Genomic DNA, 21,355 nt, shown 5'->3' with positions numbered 1-21,355 from the left:
TTTTTTGTAAATGCCTCCTTTACTAATGTATAATTTCATTACATAAGCAATATATGGCCATTGTATAAAAATTAGAAATAAGAAAAATCAGCTTTAATCCCTCCATGCACAAATAACTCTGTTGACACTTTGGTATATAGCCTCTCAAATTTTTCTACACATCTGTCTGTATTACAGATTAGATCATACTGTATATATTATTTTTAATCTGTATCATTCATTAAATACATCAGGCACACCTTCCTCTATCAACAAATATAAATCTATAAACATACCAAGGCCCTCTTAGTATGCCAATTTTTGAACACTGTGCGTTAGTATTCATTTACCAATTTCTTATCTTTGGACATTTCAGTTATTTTCAAGTTTGTTTTTCTATTATATACATGATAAACTAGTGAATATTCCTGTATAGGAAACAAATCATTTACTAACTATGCTGGAGTATCAGAAAACAACTATGTTTTATCTATCTAAAAGCACTTAGCGAGTAATCTGAGATATCTGAAAACATATTTAAAACTGAGTACCAAGTCAAATACTTTCTAAACCACAAGTTCTTTGATTATGAAACTAATCTTTAGTTCTTTGCTCAGAATTAGATAATTTTATTCAAAGGACAATTAGAACTGATTTGAAAAAGAGAAACAGAAAAGAAAGTAAAGATATTAGAAGTAACTGAACTAGAAACAAGAGGCATTTTGACTGTTGCCTTTGGGTGTGTTGCCTTTGAGTGTTAAGAAAAACATTCAATAGTAATAATGAATACTGTAATTTTTTTCAAGTTTATTTTTATTGGCGTATCGTTGATTTACTATAATTTAAAAATACATAATATTCATTGGCTATTTTCTGTGTCAGGTATTGTTCTAAGGGGCTTATATTCAGTATATCATTTAAGTACAAGATAGTTAATAGTATTGTTATCCCCATTTCACAGACGGGAAAATTATACTAAGAGCAGATGAACTCTTGTAGTTTGGGGAGACAATGAGTATACACAGTAAACATACTCTGCCAAAGGGATAGGAAACCACCGCATGCCCAAATACATGCACAGTACCATGATTTATACACAGTTCAAAGATTAATGATCTAAATCACCAAAAAGACTTAATAAGAGCAGGTACTGTGCAAGATACTTATATATTTCAATCTAAATATCTTTAACTCAATATTTAAATGAATAAACTTCAATTTTCTAAAAAAAAATGCTCTTGTCTATACAATGTGCTTCTAGCCACATGTAACTCTTGAACAGCTGAATGGTAAGTGGTATAACTGAGAAAATGAACTTTTAATTTTCTATCTCAATTAATATAGTTTAAATTTTAAAACTGAAAACTGTCTTTGTAGGACTACATCTCACTTTAATCTTTATATAGAATAGGGCGGTATTATAGTTCACACACTGGGAAAGTACACTGTTTCCCATACTACACATAAACACATCACTGTTCTAGTTGATGTCAATGGATTGATTCAATTTAAACAGTAGTTTTCTATGCAGCACTGTAATATTATAATGTGTTTATCTGAATTTTGTCTACAGTCACCAGAAGTTAAAGTGATATTATGTAAACTGAGTTGATAATTAAGTTGAAGTATTCATTTTAATTGTAACTTGAATATAATTATGTTTATAGTTTAAAAATAAGAAAGAACCTATCTTTAAACTTAAAACATAGGTTTATTATTGTTGCATAATTAAGTGAAGATTTAGAAGCTGGTACAACAGCAGGAATAATAAAAAAGAGACTAGAATAAAATATGTTGCAAGTTCACAATGAGTGACAACTATAATTTACTGTCAGAATAAAAGGAAGAAAGTTGTTGTATAAAAAATAAAGGTAATAATTTAGACAATATTAAGATACTTTTTCCATCAAAAAACGTAAGTAATTTGGTAAGATTTTTCTCAAAAGTCATAGAACCAATTAAATTAGTGTTTGAAATCCGAATTAAATGTAAAAAGTTTTTGAACGTTTTTAAAACAAGATTTGAGCTTACAACTTTGGCAATATATCAAATGAAGGATTTTTCAAAAACAAATCAATCTTAGATGGTAAGATGGTAAAAAGAAATTATTTTAGTTATAAAAATTTTGTAAGGAAATTATGACTAAAGAGATAATTACAAAAGTGAAATGTCCTCAAAGAACTCAGCAGTTAATCATGATAGAAAAATCAGCTGGTTCAAAATTTTTTTAATTGTGAACACTTTCCTGTAGCTTTAGTTGAGTTACACAATAAGACATCCTTCCTGATAAATATTTTTGAGATGGTTTTGTCTCAAAGGACTTCAAATCTGAAAAAGAAATCAATTCACAGCATAAAAAGTCTAAGCTGGAATAATTTTAAATCTTTTGCATCTTTCTAAGAATTATAGGTAATATAAAAAAGTATGTTTCTATCATGACTGATGGTGTTCAAGCTGTATCAGGTTAAAATCTGGATTCATCAGGATTTTAAGATAATAAATTGCTATGTACCAAAAAACAAGAGATGTAAAATATTTTATTAATAAATTTATATTGCTTACAAATTAAATATTAAAATAGTATTTTAGCATATTCAGTTAAGTTATAGTTTTAAAAAACTGATTTTATCTGTTTCTTATTACCTTTTTTAATGCGGCTGCTGGAAAGTTTAAAATTACATGTTTGTTTGTATTATATTTCTACTGGATAGTACTGATATATAAAAACTTTATCTCCCTAAGTGTTAGATAAAAGATGCTTTAAACTGTCTTAAGTTTTCCAAGAATGCTTTGATTTAGTAATTTCTCTCTGTAACATTTATGTAGAAATTTAGAAAAATACAAAAAAGAAAAAGAAAAAAGAAAACTTTAAATTACCCATAACTGAATTTAGAATTACTATTAATATTTTGATGTGTTTTCTGGTCTTTTTCTTAAATTAGTCTCTCCTCTCTCTCTCCTCCTCTCCCTCCTTTTCCCTCCCACTCCCTTTCCCCTCCCTCCCTCTCCTCACTAGCATGAAGTGAAACAGAACATTCTATTTTTTCCAAAACAAACTCGAGACAGCAAGAAGAAATGAAAAGTGAACTCAAGCTTAGCCATGAAAAGATTAGAGAAACTATGCCTTTTGGGGACTTAATGATTAAAAGCAAAATATCCCATTTCTCTGCAAAAGCCACTGACAAGAGAATTAAAAGACAAGCAATAGACTGGGAGAAAATATTTGCCAAAGACACATCTGATGAAGGACTCTTACCCAAAATATACGAAGAACTTTTAAAACCCCACAATGAGAAAGCAAACAACCTGATTCAAACATGGGCCAAAAACCATCACAGACATCTGATCAAAAAAGATACATGACAGCAAATGAATGTACGAAAAGATGCTCCACATCATGTGTCATCAGGGAAATGCAAATTCAAACAATGAGATATCATTACATACCGGTTAGAACAGCCAAAATCCAGAACACTGGCAACAGCAAACGCTGACAGAGGTGTAGAGGAACAAGAATCCTCATTCATTGCTGGTGGGAAAGAAAAATGGTACAGCTACTTTAGAAGGCAGTTTGGCATTTTCTTATAAAACTGAATATACTCTTACCATACAATCCAGCAATCATACTATTTGGTATTTGCTCAACAAAGTAGAAAATTTATATACACACAGATGTTTACAGCAGCTTTATTCACTATGGCCAAAAGCTGGAAGCAAGAGAGATGTTCTTTAGCAGGTGAGTGAATAAATAAACCGTGAAGCAGCCAGGCAATGGAATACAGTACTAAGCACTGAAAAGGAATGAGCTATCAAGCCATGAAATGACATGGAAGCAACTTAAATGCATATTACTAAGTGAAAGAAGCCAGTGTGAAAAAGCTACATGCTGTATGATTCCTATATTATACGCTGAAAAAGACAAAACGATGATGGTGGTAAAGATCAAAGGTTGCCAGGGACTGTGGGGAGGGAGGATGAACTGTGAAAGCACAGAGGGTTTTTAGGGCAGTGACAATACTCTGTGTGATACTACTATAATGGTGGACACTCATTATTATAATTCGTCCAAATTCATAGAATGCACAATACCAAGAGTGAACCCCAATGTAAGCTATGGGGTTTTTTAAGGCAATTATAATGTGTCAATGTAATTCATCACTTGTAGCAAGTGTACCACTAGGATGGGGACATTGACAATGGGGGAGGCTACGCAGGTGTGGGCGTGGAAGGGTATATGGGAAATCTACCTTCTACACGATTTTGCTGTGAACCTAAAACTGCTCAAAAAAGGTCATTTTTTTTAAGTACAGGATATTCTATTTTTCTTTCTCTGAAATTAGGTAAGACTTTCCCCACCCTAGATTTTTTCTCTAGGCTCCCCAAAAGAAGTAACATATTTTAGAAACTGTGAGATGTTGTTCCATTTAAGTGAGTTAAAAGCAATTTATGGAGAAGATACCTAAAGTTAAATCAGTTAAACAAATTTGGACAATGGTAGCTCCTTGGAAGAATAATTAGTATCTTTAAGTGAGTGAATCACAAAAACTTGCATAAATGTCATGTGTTTCAAGCAATCATTTACAAACACAGTGTTACTTACCATCGTCACTATTACTAGTAATTGACAGAGTATGTGTCTAACATTTCTCTGCATGTAGAGCACAAGTCTATGTGTGCCTTTGAAGTCTTTCCATTTCATCTATTCAATAGACAGTATGTACTACTCATTGAAATGAACGCAATTTCAGGTAACTCTTAGTTACTGTAGAATCATTTTTAAAAACTGTGAAGTGCACATGTTGGTAGTGGTGGTGGTGTAGTTATTAAATAGGAGCCTCTTGATATTTTTGTGTTTATTTTGGAAAGGCTAGATTAGAAAGGAAGCTTTAGGGTAGATTTCTCAATATTACTGTGCATTATAGGTATTTCTTCTTTACATAAGGTTTGAAATTTGCATCAATCGATAATAAGAGCAATTTAATCTCTATCACTTCATGTCAAGTTTTAACTGGAAATTCAGAAACCTAGAACAAAATTATTTGAAAACAAATCACATACACTAACAATTGTCTCTACACTAGAGCCTATGCCACAAAGTCCAGGGGAACATCAATTTCTAGTTGGCAACAATCACCTCACTTAGAGGCTATTCACCTTAGGAACATTAGCTATCATCCTGATATATTTTCATCCTTGTTCTTCCTCCTCTCTCTACAGAAGCAACATACCCCTCAAGCAGATAGAACGTGTATTTCAGATATAATGTATACTTCAACACAAAAGTGCATCCTCTGTCTTACTTTATGGAGTAAGCAGTGATAAATTCTAGAATTATCTTAACTTCTCCAAGTGATGTAATTTGTCCTACATTAAAGCATTTAAAGAGTGCATTTTTCTGAGGTTTCTCGTAATCTACCCAAAGTATAAGCTGATAATAGCATAACTGTTGCTATTTTAAATAATGTTCTTATAGCTCTGCAACTAGTAAGGAATAAAACTGTTTTCCCCTAAATTTCTTGTTTTGTTAGTCAGAAATGATTAATCTCATGCATTGTATCTGCGTATTCCTTGGTACAGAAGATGCTAATGTTACGTTATTTTGAATTGAAAAGTTTGAGTTTGTGGCCTTTCTCCCTATTTATGGCTCGGCTTGTTGCATTAACAAGAAGTGATGAAGTTTAATCACTTTAATGAAAATCAACTTAAAACTGTTATTATTTTGCCCAAGTTCTAATGGCAATCCACTTTAGAATGAACAACAAAAGCAGACCGAGTGAATCACAGTACTTACAGCATGCTAAGTAATAGAAAGGAATCCTTATTTATTAGAATAACACTAGCCTTTTGTGGTACAGAAAATTGATTATGCTTTCCTGATTTGTTTGCTTTCTTCATCCTCTACAGGGCTACATGGCTTCTGTAGAATTCCTAACTTATTATTGCCCACTAGCAAGAGTGTAGCTATTACTTTCTTAGATGATACATTATGGTAAGTTAAAATGTAACCAAATAATAGAATTTAAAGCATCTAAAGTCCTAGAACACAAATTTTTCATCTAAAGGGTCACATATTAAATTTCAAACAACTGGGAGAAGCAGTCTCTTCTGCTTGATTTGTGTGCCTGTGTTAATTAAGGAGATTGGGGAGTGGGGGGAAGATGAGGAAGAATCTGTACAGTATGTTCATGACTGGCTGTCTTTTTTTTCTTTCTCAGATAATTCCAAAATTTTGTTTTATTCAGTTATTAAAATGTCTGACAAAATTGGGATTATTAATATCCTACAGTTTTTGCAAAGGAAGAAAGACATCTTGTCATGTTTGACATAAAATATTCAATAGCAGGTGATGAATAATACTGAAGAATTGAGAAATTTAGTCCCTAAAATTTCCTATCTATGCCTATCTAAGTTATCTCAAATACACCAGCTACGTGACCTTAGGCAAGTTACTAAGCTATAGCCAGTTTTGTCATGAAAACCCCCTCAGATTTTTATAAAGATTAAGAAAGAAATGCATATAAAGAGCTGAGCACAAAACCTGCTTTTTAATAGCAGATACTCAACACATAATTTTTATCATTATTACTGTTACAGCTAATATTACTGATGAATCCTTTAAAAATATCAGTTAAGTAGACATTTAATAGATGCCTGTTTTTATCATTGTTAGTATTGCTGTTATTGTGAATAATGTTATTTTGTTTTCCTCTCAAGCACTGAATGAGCAAAGGGCATTCTGTCCATCTATTCCTACATTCTTCCAAAAAAGATGCTATTTCCACTTTGGGACTTACATTGGACTTGGGGCTTTTTTAAATTATTTATCACGAGAGCACCAACTTTATTTCTAGCACATGTGCTAGGTGTAGAGGGAACAGAGAAGAAGCATGAGATACAAGTATTAGTAAGATACCTGGAGTCCATGCAGCCAAGGCTGCTGATGGCAGTGACAACAACAAATGAGAGCCTGGGCTTCATCCCTTCACAGCATTTAAACCAGCTTGAAAAAGCTTCAAATTGGGGAAGGACAACCACTCCTCTTCCACCCACTTTCAGAATGAAAATGGCAATAATATAAATGTCTGCCAGCCTCGATTTATAGCCAATTTATTCTTGAACAATGTTGAAAATAACAAAATCCCAGTAGACTTTGCTGGGACAGAATCTGAGCTGGTAGCAGACAAGGCCTTCCCTAAAATGCACTAGAATCTTAGGCATAATCCTAGAAGATGCAGAAAGCAAAGAACGAAGATTATCATTTCAACATTTAAAAAAAAGTTTTGTCCCCAGTATCCTCCTAATAGAAAAAGGGAAAGACTTTCTTCAAGGAGTACATTTGTAATTTCTTTTTATTTTCCCTAGAGCACAAACGTGTGTGTGCTCGACTCAATTTCCTAGGTAATTTCTCATCTTATGAATATGAATTCAAAACTATTATCTGAAATAATTAGACACAATCATTAAAAACATAGAAGGATACAAGAACTAAGAAAAATGGAGTTGTTGAAATGAAGCTTTCCTTTTTTTTTAAATTGAAGTATGAGATGAAGCTTTCTTCCTATTTTTCTTCCCTTATTTTTCTTGACTCACCCACAAGGATAGACATTGTCTGTTAACAGTGGTAGGAAAGAAAAATGCTGACCAAGATGTAACATGCAAAGGGAAAAGAAAGCAGAGCAGATATGCATAAGCCAAAGAAAATGAGCAAGGGGACAGAGAGAGAAAAAGAGAAAAATGGGACGTTAGGTCACCTACGTAGAAAAAGAAAAACAAAGGACACTGGAAGACTGTTACAGAACAAGGGAAGGCCCGGGACAAGTAAGAAAGAAGGAGCACAAAAGTAAGTGAGGAATGGAAGAAACTCCGAGGAGAGGACAAAGGACAGAGTAGAAAATATGTAATGATTTGAAAAAAATGAAACAAAAACGAAGGAAAAGAATGATCACAGCACACTTCCGCTGCCAGGAAAAAAAAGGAATACAAAAAGAAGATTCAGAGAGACCAAATGCATTTTGAACATACTTTTCTTAAAATGGACAAATTTGAGAACACACTAAAGATACAAATACTAAAAACGCCTTCAGATGAAAATCAAGGTCATAAAAGGCAAATACTCCAGGGAAGAAAGAGAAGTATAATTATAGGTCACTGGCACTTCCTAAAAAATGCTTTTACTGCCTCATAAACATACGTTGGCAAACCACGCATGGATAAAGGAGGTGCTGGGTGTTGTCAAGGGTTTTGTGTATGAAGCAACACAACAAAAGATAAAAGATGTTCTGGATTTATAGAAGGGTCAAAGAAACCAAATCTTTCTCTTTGGACTCAAGAAGAGGGTAAGATTAAAAATCACTCAAGTGGTAAGATGATACAAACGGGATGATGTTATGTCTTTAGAAAAGAGAGATAAAACAAAGATAATATCAATTAAATATTGTTTTTTAGGAGAAAGATGTCAAGTTAGGGGAAAAACACTTTAAAGTGTTTTGGAAATGCTCTATGAGGAGGTAAAGGGTGGTGGTTAAGTATAATGATTACACATCAGAAGTCGTAGGTTTGAAGTCTGGTTCTGCCACTTAGTGAGTGGTATATAGCAAGGAGCTTAACCACTCTCTCAGTTTACTCATCTATAAAATGGGTATCATAAAATTATTCTGAAGATTAAATAGGATACTGAATATAAATCACTGGGCACAGTGTTAAGTACATAAAAAGTATGCAACCACAAGTACTGTATTTGTAAAAGATAAAACAGAGCGAACATGTAAAAATCTTGGTAACAATTGTAAAACAATAACTTATTTAGATCTTTAAATGTCTCATTAACATCATATAATTATGTCTTGGTAAATATCCCATTGTTACAGAACCATGTTGATGGAATTCTCCTTTTGAGGAAACTTACAATTAGTTCATTTGGGGATTTTTGTTTTTAAAGTCTATGAAGAATGGTAACAGTTTAAAAACAAGGATTATGCATGAATGATACTCTGGTTACAGAAAGTAAATTCTCAAAAATAAAACTCCAGATGGGAAAGAATACTGTGATTATATGCCAAGTACTTTTTGGTACAGCTCACTGCTTAATCATTCGATGAATGCTTTTGAAGGAGAAATCAGACTCCTGCCTTCTAACTTCTACTGATAGGCAGAAACGTGTCTTTCGGCTAAAAGACTATTTAGATCTAACAGACTTAAAAGAGAAACTTGTTTCAGAATGAGAAATTTTAAGATGAGTAAATAAACAAAATTATTAATTATACAGGTGTTGTGGGAAAATTCTGTGACAGCAAAAGTACTCATGACTCTGGACAGGAATTTTGTGGATAGGAATTTTGTCTATGTTTAATTTCTCCTACTACAATAAAAGTTCAAAGTATAATACCAATGTTCAGTAATACAAATTTGAGTGTTAAAAGTACAAACATAACAGACACTTTAAATTTAATAAAGTATATGAAATTATTGACCAATCTCTCAAATATTTTCAGTTCTATTTTTAAATTATTAATTTTTGCTCTTTTGAATTCTAATTCTTACTTCTATCCTTTCTTAAACTTATATGTATAATTCAGTATTTAACACACTGATTTTTCATTGTTTTTCTTTTTTGATATTTTTAAAACAAGAAATTTTCTCTTTGGGCACAACTGTAGTGGCTCTGCATAGGAAGTACAACTAAAATTCATAGTGTTTTTTAAAATTAATTTCTATATATTCCAAAATCTTTGATTTCATATAGTTTTAATGTATTGCATCTGCACTTGATTATATCAATAAAGAATTCTCATTCCATCTGGAGAACAGGTACTGCTTTCTCGTACTCACTGCCTTTATTTCAAAGTAGGATAATGTCATTCACCTGGTAGAAAAAGTAATTAGTAATTGATTGATTATAACTCAGCTTAGTTCCAAGTAAAAAAAGTGTCAAATTATAGACAAATAGAGTAAAATATTTTTTAGTTATTTAGAAGCCGTTAATTATGACACAGAGGAAAAAGGAGGAGGTGGGGAGGACAAGGAGGAACAGGAGGAGGAAAATGAGGGTTGGGGAGAAAGGCGGACAAAGAGAGAAACAATAACCTAAGATTTAAAAGCCTCAAGTTCTAGACACCAGACCCAGTTCATCCGAGGAGACGCTAGACTCATTTTCTTTAAATATAAAACAAGGGAGTTCTCATATCCATAGGAATCGAAGATCCTCCTCTATATGTGTTGTTACGGTTCAACCTAAGATGATTGTTTGATAGATAAATAGGTAGATAGTATATGCATATATATTCATCATAAACCGATTAATCACATAATGGAACATGAAATTGTAGCTTCTCCAAATTAGAAAGAAAAACGCCATCTAATTTAACATCTAATTCGACAACTCAAGTGATGACTACAATTACTAGGCAAAAATACCTGACAACAGTCCATTTATCCTCTTGCTAACACCTGTAGTAACAGGGAACTCGTTATAACCTGAATCAGCCAGACTGTCTTCGAAATGCTGACTCACATAAAACTGCTTTTCTAGAACTTTATCCATTCTAACTGGTCTAAAGTAGTAGGCACACCACGCAAAGCCATTCATTTCCATCTAAAGTCACGGATACTTTTTCGGTCAGTTTAAGGCTGCAGGACCGGAACTCAAATTCTTAACAGAGATAAGGTAACAACAATAACATTAATAATCATTACATATTTGTTGTTAGACGAAATCTTCTCTCCCTGCTTCAGCGGTATTTCCACCAACCTGTTAGCTACTGAAGCACGTCCCTGTGGATTAAAGTCACCTCCTTTCTCATGAAAAACCGTTGGCCTCTCCCGGAGTATGTTACTCCGCGTTTGCCTAAGAAACGCTCTCTTCGGCTCTCACACAAGCCTCGGCCCGTTTTCCTCCTCGAGCCAGCGGCCGCGGGGGCCCCGGCGAGGCTCCCAGACCTGAAGGCTCCGGACCCGGGGGCAGCGGCGCGCCGGAGCGGAGGACTGTGGGTAATCGCGGGGCTGGGCTATTGGCGGTCAGGCTGCGCGCGCTCAGCTGGAGCTCGTGAGCCCACGTGGGGAGGCGTGCCCGCACTTCTGAAAACTTCGCGAGGCCAACTTTTAAGCGAGATCTCCCGATTTTTAAATGTTGGCAACTATTTCAAACTTTTCAAAGACAACACAGAGACGAAGAAAGCAAACTGTGTATCTGTAGGTTGAATATGACTCAAGGCTGCCAGTTTAGAGTTTCTGCCTCAGGCTTCTGATAATAGCAAGGCTTTGTTTATTTGTTCCTCCCTCCCCCAGCCCGCACCGTGTACCCTGACTGTTAATTCCACACTGCGGGTGATGAGAGATCAAATTTTAGAGACAAAAGCCTGTATTTATATTCACTAGATATAAAGTTATAAATAAGGGGTATTAAGGATGTTTATGATGTTTTATTTGCTATTTTAGAGAACTTGATGTTTTAAAGTCTTCACCGTAAATACTGGAGTTCAAACTTTTCAGATGTTGTCACTTTTTGAAATAAGAAAACAGTTTCCCAAGGCAGTGTTTAATTTCCATAGATCACAAGGAAACTAAAAACAATCTTAGGCCAAGGAGAATAACCCTATTTATAACCCCCACCTGTTCCTCCAGCAGTTTTTACTTTAAAGACGCTACATTAATTTTCAATCCTTTTCCAAGAGATGGAAATAACCATTCCTACAACCCAGAGCAGCGATCAGCCAACATTCCACCAAACGACCGGATAGCAAAGGTTTAGTAAATATTTAAGGCTTTACAGAGCATATGGTCTTTCTTGCCACTATTCCAATATATCATTTGTAATGCAGCAGAAACAGTATGTAAATGAATGGCATGGCTGTCTTCCAATAATATTTGATATAGTTACAAAAATTTGAATTTCAACTACTTTTCAGGAGAAACAAAATATTATTCTTCTTTTAATTTTTTTCAACCATTAAAAAATATAAAAACAATTCTTTGCTCATGGATTATACAAAAACAGGTAGGATGGTGGTGGGCCAGCTCTGGTGACCAGGCTGTAGTTTGATATCCTCTGATTTTAGAGCACATCCTTTCCACTATCAAGATATCTGAAATACCAAATTACTTACAAATATTTAATATTTTTTAAATTATATTGCCGAATTGTTAAGAAAGTGGCTTAGCAAATGGAGGATCAAAACAAAGTGAACTGGATTATTTGAAAGAACATTTCATCTTAAAGCAGGGAATTTATCCATATCCCACAAAACAAACAACAAAAAACACCTGGAAACTGCCAGTTAAAAACCCTTTTGACCTTTTTGCCCTCTTATGGAATTTTCTTGTTTTACACATCCACAGTCTAGCAAAGAGTTTAAAATTCCAGTAGAGGTAAAACAGTCCTCCTCATGGTTTTGCCACCTTTGACTTTGGCCAATTGTCCTTGAATATATTTTTGACCACCCTATCTCCTACTAATGGTACTAGAGCAGACAATACACAGGGGTTTTAAGACCACTCCCTGCCATATAGACAACATGGGTGGATGCATTCGTAGATGTATTTTTTTCTTGCTCTTACTTTTTAAAAATATTTCAAGGAAAACTTGAAATAATTTATTAAATACGCTGGTGGGTTTCCTTTTTCAATTTCCAAAGCAAACAGTCATTATCCCTTACTTTCTTTCAGGAATTAAAAAATCACACAGCAGATTTATTTTGTACAATTGTTAAGAAGTTGTTGATATTACCAAGCCATTATAAAATCATTTACCATGCATCCTTGCATGTACAGCTCTATCTTATGTACTGTACAAGATGTTCCCTTTTGCAAAGGTGTTGCATCCAGAATAAATAAACCTCTAGGAGGAATGTGAGTGGGGCTGAAATTATCTAACAGAAAAATGAATGATATTTTAATCATTTCTGAGTATCTTCCTTCTCATATTTCAGATATTGCATTTATCTTGCAAATATCTGAAACTAAGAATATCGACCAAAAGATCTTTTGCGAATGTCTCTTTGGCTAAAGTCCAGGGCCTGCACTCAGCATTTTAGAGTTATCTAATGTCCTCCGGAATAGATAAGCTAAAAGTTTACTTCACTTTTTCATTCTGTAAGCAGCATTGGATGGATGTCTGTTCTGTTTTCAAAAAAAAAAAAATCATCCTACAAGTTTCACAGAACTGTGTTAAGAGTATGGCTTAGTTAACATTATGTTCTACTGAGATTCTGAAATAGCATGACTGATTATTTCTAAAGTATGGAAAATTTGAGGAAAGATAAATTTTTGTGTTAATTTTTCTTAATGTTACCAGCTATTTCATTAAAATCCAAGAAGAGTTTGATCAGAAACCAGCATTTACTGTTCCCCATCATTTCCTATGTGTAATTACTGTTTCTTCAAATGTAAATATCTTAAAAATGAACTCCATGTCTTATGCATATATATATTCCTAGTCTAGCAATGCCTTGTGAACATGCAAGACATGCACTAAATATTTACTGATTGTTTTATGTTTGAGAAAAGCCAACTTAGTATAATTTGCGCAATCGTATTTAAATAGTACATTTATTAGTCTACAAAAACTATAGAACCCTGCCACAGGCTCAATAAAATATAATCATCTTTTATAAATATCAGTAACTCTGACAAAGATAATGTAACTTATTTTACCCACTACTAATGTACTAACAATTCAGAGGTCTGAAAAAATACCCAAATTATTTCAGGTCTTAATTTATAAACAAATAATCTGTTGATTAAGGAAATTTCATTTTGGTCATAGTTTCTTTTTAAAATTACAAATCAGTAATATTTTAGGAAAACAAAAATTGTCAAGATGTGTTCGTGTATCATGGTTACTTAAATAACAAACGCTAATAGAGAAAATGCAGTAATCAGGCATAATTGCCGGGTTATTTTCAAGAGCTCATCAAATTAAGGTCATAATTATAGTACTGCTTTAAGGCACAAACTTAGCATTCTTAATAAAGATATGTGTTTTAAATGATGGCAGTTATTACTTACTATAGATACAAATTTTTATAATATCTCATTTATTTTCTAATGAAAATTTCTATTTTTTTAAAGGATATTTCTTTCTCTTTTTTCTCCGTCAACTTGAGAAACAAAACAGACCTTTGCTGTAGGCAAAAGCAAAGACTAATAATTAACTTAGATAATATTTAGGATTTTTTTTTCAAATTACTTAAGGTGGTTCTCTTTATTCTTGAAAAGCAAATTTGTGTGTATGTGTGTGTGTATTAACAAAAAGAAGGTAGAAATAGCATGAATCTCCCCATCACCTCTTTCCTGTTTCATATCCCTTACTCCAGGATAGAAGGCTGTTAGGGATTTGGTGATTCTTCCTCCTCGAGTACATGTTGCTTTTGGTAGCACACCTGTCAACAATTCTTCCTGGCAAAGGATCTCCTCTCAGAGTTCTTGCCCAGAAAGGAACTGAAGGCCTAGATTAGGGTATCAAGGTGTTATCCAAAAAGAATGGCCATAGGGCCATCACAGCCAGAAAAATCCTGTAACAGAAACTCAGATTGTTTCCACTCTTCTATTGAGAAAAAAAATCACACCTTATTTCTCATTGTTCAAAACTGGGAAACAGAGCAGGTAAGGGCAGTCTGTCCAACTATTACTGGCTCAATTAGTTTTTATTTTTTTTGAGACATGTTAATACTAAATCGTCTCTTTACTGGGTGAGACATTTCGGCCATCTTTTATTTATAATAGGTTTTTTAGTCAAAATATGTAGATTGCAAACCCTGTTTCTGAACATTAGGGATGTCTTTTGTTTTAATTTTAATCAAGAAAAATCAAAGCATCTTATGAGGTATCCCTAAGATTAAGATATAGGCTACTTCCCTTACTAATTCCGACAGCAATATTAAGTAATTACAACTGCACTGTATACATGTTACAAATTTTAATATTTTAAAGGCAAAGTACCATTTAAAGAAATCAAATATTAATATATCATGTGAAAGCAAATGAATAAGAGCATATGTAAGGGGCAAATGTTCTTCACAAGTATAGCCATTCCTCAGTTATAAGTAATCTTATTATTGATAATAAATTTTATATTATATAGTACTTAGAGGACTCTGAACTGGCTTTTGCATCCTTCTTACATAAGTTCTCCATATATATTCAAAATGTAAAACACCCTAACTCTTTAGTATAAAATTGTACCTAAATAAGTATAGTCTAGTATATTTTAAAATTATATCACTAAGGAAATAGGATGATTACACATTCCTATAGTAAAGGGAAAATAGCATTTATCTATATGTTACCAAAACAATCATCTGAAAACTGCAGAAGATTTTTTATTTTATTAGCATTTTAAATGGTTTTTATATATCAAGTTGCCAAACTTAAAATACCAATATATTGGTAATACTGGATAGGCTATCATCTACTCGGTATGATTTCAGATTGGCTCTACTTAACAGCAAGTGTACTAGCTAAATGAAAACGGAATTTATGTACTAGCTCTATCTCTACAGAAAGAATGGAAGACACCTTTTGCACACTTCGCACTTTCTGGCTCTGTAATAGACTTTCATATAAATTACCTAATTTAATTCTCATAATGGCTCTACCCTAAAAGACTGAAATAATTATCTACATTTTTCAGATTAGGAAACATATTCATAGAGATCAGGTAATTTCCTTGTGGTAATATTTATTATAGTTGTTGATTTGTTATTTATATGCTAATGTTTGCAACAAATTTAATGTATCTCACAAGAATGCATACACATGACAACCTAAAATTAATTCACAGTAAATGATGTTGAGCTATAGTAAAAGTAAGTGTAGTTAAATATTCCTGATTCTAGAGTTAGCTTACACCTTTATCCAAGCCTTCTAGTGGGCAAGATTTAAAATAGAGTCATTTTGTACCACAATAAATGTGTTTTAAAAAAATAAATTAAATAAAGTCATTTATATGACATATAGTACCTACAAGTTAAAAATAAGCAGTTGCTTAGGAAAAAAAAGTACATCTCATCAGAGACAAAAGAAAGGAATTACCTTATTTTTGCAATTTCCTGGTGTGATCACTGTCATTTGGGGAGTTTCAAGAAACTATTCTTAAAACTTATTTAGTCTTATATTTAATGTCCTGTAATGAAGAATGGCTATTTCAGCAGCAATCTATTAGTTGATGGAGAAGGAAGAGGTATTTCCTTTAGGAGAATCCTGTGTATTCATTGAAAATAATATTTTTGAAAAATACTGATTACCATAGGTAATGGTCACAATAAAATGTTGTGGGAGAATATATAATGTATATTATCATATGCTCATATTTAAGGTTTCCTATAAATTTCTAGCTCTAAGATAAATGCTCCTAACTTGCTCCAATTAGAAACAGAAGGAATATCATTAAATAAGTAGTAATTAGCTCATACTTTTTCCCACCAGCAGCCATCAAGTGTTAAGTAAAATTTTAATAGTGTTCCAAAATATCAAAATATATTAAGGTGAGATAAGTACCCTTAACAATTCTCTTTCAAATATAAGTCCTCTGTACTTTCTATTTCATCAAGAGTATGAGTTGGCAATTAACCTATTGTCAGAGGAGCTAAATTCCAATTTGCAATAGTAGTCCATGACCTTAAAATGCACAACAGCACACCCCTTCTTAGGATAATGCTTGTGTGCATAGGTAAAAATAGAAACTAAAGTGTCAGAGGGAACACACTCTTGTTCCATTCATTGCCATTTGCCTGACAGGTCAACTAGCCTCAGGCCAAAATAATTCATTTCAGGTCACCAGGCTAACAATTTCCAGTTTATAGTTCTCTAGGAAAAAGAATTATAACACATGCTAGAAAACAGAATACTACCTTCAAAACATTTTTGGGAACCTGCAAAGTATAAACCAGGCTTTTCATCAGTGCTATAAAATTTAATGACACTTGCACTTATAATTTGCTTTTTTTTTCCCCAGGATTACATTATCTGCCTTCTATGTCTTTCTGAGCTTAACTTTTATCCCTTTATCACTGCTCATTAGTCAGGGAAAAGAGGAGATATGAAACACAAATTAAATGGTTTTATTGTTGGCCCTTTAAGCAAAAAAGACAACTTCACTCCCTAGAGAATTATCTAGACTCCAAAGGTCGATAGGAGTTCTTTAGTTGTTTTTTATCTTACAGTACGTTTAATATTTCCTACTGTCCTTGATACTTCTTCCTTGAATAAATACTGTGGAACTTCAATCTCATTAAATAGCCAGGGCAGAAAAGTTGGCAAACACAAAAAAAGCACAAAGCAAAAAGATTAGCACTGCTAAAAATTAATGTGTGTCATGTATTTTTATGCAGGTAAAAACATATGTATTTTTAAGTTATTTTATACTTTTTTTTTTTTTAGCATTTCCTCAACTCTAGCAATGTATTCTGCAACACAATTTTAGTAGCTAAATATTATGTCATTATATGGGTGTACTGTCATTTACTTTAATAACTTGGAGGTTATTTCCATTTATTCTATTAAAAATAAAGCTACAGTGAGTACTCTTGTGGATATATCTTTACATACATCTGAATTGTCTTATAAATTCCAAGAATTTCAATATTTAAGTCAAAGTATGAAATATTTTTAAATATGATTGGCAAAAGACAATTTTGTATAATTCTATCATTTTCTACTCCTTATAGCAGTAAGAGAATGCCCTTTTCCAAGAGGTTGACCAAATAATAGATATTTCTTTACTTTTGCCAATTTCATTGATAAATATGACTTATTATGAAGTCATTTCCAGAGAGTAAAAACCTGAAAGAATTAACCTTCTTAAGGTAGAGGCTTACAACAATAATCCTATTATTTAGCTTATTTATTAATTAAAAAGCTCATAACTGCAACATATTTCTCTTTCATAAAAAAACTGTCATAAACAGTATTGCCCTTCATCTATTTTCACCTTTTTAAACCTTGAAGAATTCTTCTAGCAAAATAAATGCAGTTATTAAATTGGATAATCTTTTTAAACAAAAAATTACTGTAGCACTTGATTTTGCTGTTTTTCAGTAAAAGAAATAATGATGATAAAGATTTTGTATGAAAGAAATTGTCTCATTTTGGGAGGGCTACTTAAATATTTCTAGTTTTCTTAAAAGTGCCTTTGAAACAATGAATGCAAATGCAAGAATTATGAAGAATCTGAAGAAGTATTTTCTTTTGAACTTTTATCTAATATAGATGGTGTAACCATACAGAGTAATTTCTTTCTACACTAAATGTCTTTATGAAAAATATCAAGGCCTCAAACATGATGTTAAATGTGCAATGTCTTGTATGAGATTTCCTAATGAATGGAAATACTGAAAAAAAAGAAAACCTACTTCTCCAAATTCATGAAATTAGGTTTCAGGTTAAATTCCAGTATCAAAAATTAGAATGGAAGGAATATTTATTGTTACAGGTAAATCACTACACTTATGAACAAAATAAATCCATTAGTGAAATGTTAGGTTGTTGAATTTATTTTTGTTTCATTTAAAATTTGTTTCATTGTTTAAAAGAAAACTAAAAACAAAAATTTATGAAATTGCCAGTCTAATGCAAACTATAAAAGGTAATGAAGACTATAATCAATAAGTTGTCCATGTTTTATATATTTTTGTTCAACAAATACTATTGGGCATGTTCAGTGTCTTCAAATAGCTGAAACTCAATAAAATACGTGTTGAATGAGTTGTTAAAAATCATCTAGAAAACAACAGTATTTATATCTTTAGTCTGTTTGTTATAGTCTCCTCCAACTTCATCATGCAGAGAGTAAAAGCATCCTTACCAGCCAGCACTCTTTGCAATGTTTCTGAGACTTGGGTAGTAGAATTGTGAGCAAAGGATGATCACTGTTCTTACTGTAATAACTCCTGAAATGCCACTTTGTAATTCTTCTAAATCTACCCTTAAAGCTTTTAAAGCTAAATATGGCTAAAAATATTTCTTTTTTTTTAATCAACTTAAAAAAAAAACCTGAGAAATAATTATCATTCTATCAAGTTTTAAACTCTATACATAAGAAGTTCTTATTTTCATATTGCTTATAATTTTAAAACACTAGAAATGATCTTAATGTTCTTCAGTAAGTCTCCAGTAAACTACATTTTGATATAACCAACACAGTGGAATGTTTGTAGTTATTAGAAAAAAAAGATTGACCTTTCCTTCCAGCCAAGATGGAGTAACAGTGACCAGAAAAACTCTATCTGAAACACCTAAAAAGTACTACGCAAATACATGAAACAAAGGCTTTCAAAACATCAGACCTTAGGCAATGAAGACAGCTTACTGCCAGGTGTGAGTTTGCATGCAGTGACTGAGGCAGAAAAAAAACCCAGGCAGTGCCTGGCAGTGTCCCTAATGTGAGACACAGCTGAGTATCCAAGGAAGCTAGAGTTTGCAGATCAGAATAATGGAGGAAAGAGAGAGACAACACAGAGAGAGAATCAGGAAACTGTGCAGAGAATCTTTCAAGTATTCGTTTAACTGTTGATCAATGCATGAGTGTGAGAAAACTACCCACATCCGGGAGGAGTAGGGAATTACCTGAAAGGATAACAGAAAACAGTTCTTGGAGCTCCCACAGGGTTAGGAATAATGCCTGTTCCCAATAGCTAGAGCAGAAAAGCTCTTAAAGCATACGGTATATAGTACTAACAACGATCTTGTTTCTGCAGTATGGAAAAATTAATTCTAGACTAAATGTCTCTATGGTCCCACCTACCAAAGCTTAAAGCAAGACCCAAAGAGATCAGCCTGTTTACATGTAACTGTACTCCAGAATAAAACTCAAGAATATTTTTAGAAATATAAAAATACTTCCGAAAGTGAATTTCACAAAGGCTGGCATCCAGTGAAAAATTATTAGGCATTCAAAGAAGCAGGAAATCACAAACAATAAAGAAAAGAGTAAGCGACCATTTGATACTAACCAAGAAATAAAATAGATGACAGAATTAGTAGCTAAGAACATAAAAATAGTTTTTCTAACTCAGGATATTTGAAGCAAGATTGAATACCTTTCCTCAAGAAGAGACAAGGAAAGTATTAAAAAAAGAATCAATTTAAACTTTAGAGATGAAAACTTAAATGTCTGAGATAAAAATACATTCAATGGCTTAAATAGCAGATTAGACAAGGCAGAAGAAAAGATTCATGAACTTAAAATAAAAATAAAATTATTCAAAATGAAACTCAGAAAGAAAAAAGACAAAGAGAAAGATAGAGATAAAGACAGAGACAGAAACAGAGAAGGAGGGACCTGTAAGATAACATTAGGTAGTTAAAATATACATAGAATTAGAATTCCCAAAGAGAGGGGGACTGAAAAATTACTTGAAAAAATAATGGCCAAAACTTTTCCAAATGTGATAAAAATTATAAACACACAAATGCAAGAACCGTAACAAATAAAAAGCATGAGAAACATGAAGAAAATTACACAAAGGCATAACATAGTCAAGCAATTCAAACCAGCAATAAAGACAGAGAAAAGGCCATTCAGAGGAAAAATGATAACCATGACAAATTTATTATCAGAAAGAAAAAAAAAAGAAAGAAAGAAGAAAACTAGAAGACAATGTTAAAACATCTTTAAAGAACTAAAAGGGGTGGGAGGAGTCAACTTATAAGTCTTAAACCAGTGAAAGTCACAGGGGACTATGTTCAATATCTTGTAATAACCTTTAATGAAGAAGAATATGAAAACAAATATATGTATGTATACACATGACTGGGACATTGTGCTGTACACCAGAAATTGACACATTGTAACTGACTGTACTTGAATTAAAAAAAAAAACAGTGAAAAAATCTTTAATAAAGATAAAATATTTATTCAGACATATGAAATCTGAAATAATTCATCACCACAGACCTTCACCACAAGAAACAATAAAGCAAGTTCTTAAAGAAAAATAAAATAAAAGTATACTTTACTATAAAACCTAGGACAAGCAATTTTAAAGGAAGACCCAAAGAGATCAATGTGTTTAAGAGTAACTGTATTCCAGGATAAAGCTCAAGAATATTTTTAGAAATACAAAAATGCCCCAAAAGATAAATTTCACAAGGCCTGGAGTTTAATGAAAAATCACCAAGCATGCAAAGAAGTAGGAAAACATAACCAATAATGAAAAGAATAATACAAAATACAGTGGAATACACTGATGACTGTTTTAGAAGATTCTTTGGCAGCTTCTTAAAAATTTAAACATTTACCTACCCCATGACTTGGATATTCTATTTCTAGGTGCTTATTGAAGAGGAATGAAAAAGCACAGGGCCACACAAAGACTTGAACCAAATGTTCACAGCTGCTTCATCAGTAACAGCCCCAAACTGGAAATAACCCAAATGTTCATCA

At 32.7% G+C, this 21,355-nt stretch overlaps 1 protein-coding gene across 12 annotated transcripts in view; it reads right to left on the bottom strand.

Annotated features, from left to right (window-relative positions):
• The window catches only part of ELAPOR2 (endosome-lysosome associated apoptosis and autophagy regulator family member 2), a 660,265-nt gene that overhangs the window by 175,203 nt on the left and 463,707 nt on the right, over positions 1-21,355 (bottom strand). For all 12 annotated transcript variants that reach the window (XM_072965097.1, XM_072965100.1, XM_072965099.1 and 9 more), the window contains one exon: positions 3,427-3,508. The gene's annotated coding sequence lies outside the window, so the exon portion shown is untranslated. The remainder of the gene's footprint in view (positions 1-3,426; positions 3,509-21,355) is intronic.

The sequence above is a fragment of the Vicugna pacos genome, chromosome 7 (genome assembly GCF_048564905.1).
Source record: "Vicugna pacos chromosome 7, VicPac4, whole genome shotgun sequence".
Lineage (NCBI taxonomy): Eukaryota > Metazoa > Chordata > Mammalia > Artiodactyla > Camelidae > Vicugna > Vicugna pacos.
This window is presented reverse-complemented; position numbering and strand designations above follow the sequence as displayed.